Source organism: Pteropus alecto, unplaced genomic scaffold (genome assembly GCF_000325575.1).
Source record: "Pteropus alecto unplaced genomic scaffold, ASM32557v1 scaffold22, whole genome shotgun sequence".
Taxonomy (NCBI): Eukaryota; Metazoa; Chordata; class Mammalia; order Chiroptera; family Pteropodidae; genus Pteropus; species Pteropus alecto.
The window spans coordinates 10,106,078-10,107,558 of NW_006434839.1; the positions used below are offsets into that span (position 1 = coordinate 10,106,078).

The 1,481-nt window shown below is 50.6% G+C and overlaps 1 protein-coding gene across 1 annotated transcript in view; it reads right to left on the reverse strand.

The window, feature by feature from the left end:
- Positions 1 to 414, reverse strand: part of IRF5 (interferon regulatory factor 5) — a 13,562-nt gene extending 13,148 nt beyond the window's left edge. Inside the window, exon 1 of the mRNA XM_015588394.2 lies at positions 12 to 414. The gene's annotated coding sequence lies outside the window, so the exon portion shown is untranslated. The remainder of the gene's footprint in view (positions 1 to 11) is intronic.
- Between the last annotated feature and the right edge of the window lie 1,067 nt (positions 415 to 1,481).

Genomic DNA, 1,481 nt, shown 5'->3' on the forward strand with positions numbered 1-1,481 from the left:
CCCGCACTGACCCGGAGACCGCGGGCCCGGGCTCAGCTTCAGGCCGGACTGGGGCCCCTGCAGCGCGTGACCTCCGGGGAGCCGCCAGACAGAGCAGGGGCCTGGACGGACGGCTGGGGTCCTTCGGCCTTCTGGACCTGCAAAATAGTCATGCGACAGCCCCAGCCCCCCACCACGCTTCAGTGCTCAGTCGGGCCCGGGAATTTCCCAGTCCGCGCCCTCCGGGAGCTCAGATCCGTGCAGACCCAGGCCATCAGCCGAGCCTCTGACGGGCGCGCGGTGGGGCGACGGATAAGATCCGAGGCCGCCCCAGCCCCCAACCGCTGGCGCCCGGACCCCGACACCGCATCCTGGACGAGCCTGCAGATAGGGATCCTCAGGCTACTCTGCCCCTTTCTAATTCTCAACCCCCACACCTGCCTGCCGCAGCTCCCCTCCCTGGTCGCTCAAGGCCTCTCCGTCAGCGCCATGCTCGCCTGTCCCGCCTCTTCACTCACCGCTACCTTGACCGTCTGCCGTTCTGGACGTTATTCCGTTGTTAAGTGGGTCTAGCTGGCGGGCCTCAACCCTCACACGCCCTGTTCCTTCTCGTGGAATATTCTATGCTTCAAATTTTGTTTCAGCATCACCTTCCTTGGAAAGCTTCTCCTCCTGGGTCGGGTTACCGACCCAGGAGGAGAAGTCCGTCTTCGCTGGTTTCACTTATGGTTTTAATGTCTGATTCCCACTGGATTCAACTTACTCAGGGACCACTCTTATTTTCATTGGTTGCTATAGTAATTTTCAATAAAAAATTTTTTTAATGAAGAACATTTCCAAGTTAACTGATTAAAGTTTAGATAACGACTAAAATATGTAAGTTCTAGAAAGTACGATTTGCCCTTTAGAGCCCATGTTTATAACAAATACTTTGACCTTCCCTTAACCTCTCCCTCCCTCTAGGAAAATCTGGCTTGGTCTTTACCCCGGATCTGTAGCATCACTCATTGCCAGATGCCTTTTTACTTCTGCCTCTCTCCCCCTCTTCTTCACTCCTTGTAGCCCTAATATGAAATGGAAATATAATTATATATAAATATTTTACTATTTGTATCTGCTGAGTATTTCACCATTTCATATTTTTAAAATTTGAAGTGTCAATGGGGAAGGGTAGATAGGTAGATTGTTTTGTATTTCTTTAAAAATGAAACTGCTGTTTAACTGAAGATGGGAACCTTTGTCACTGGAGGCTGTTAATGCTTAATAGAAAATGTTATTTGTTGGACTAGAAAATATAGCTGGAACGATAGTCAAGAAGAACCTTCTTTTATTGTCAAATGCCCCCCACATGGTCTGAGGGATCATGAGACTAGGATTCTGCATTCTGCCAGCCCCACACACTGTCCCCCTTGCTCAGGTGAGGTCCTACCCGTAGAGACTCTGAACTTCATTAAGAACTGTGCAGGGCTGTGTTGAAGGGATAGGCACACCATACTTGAGCT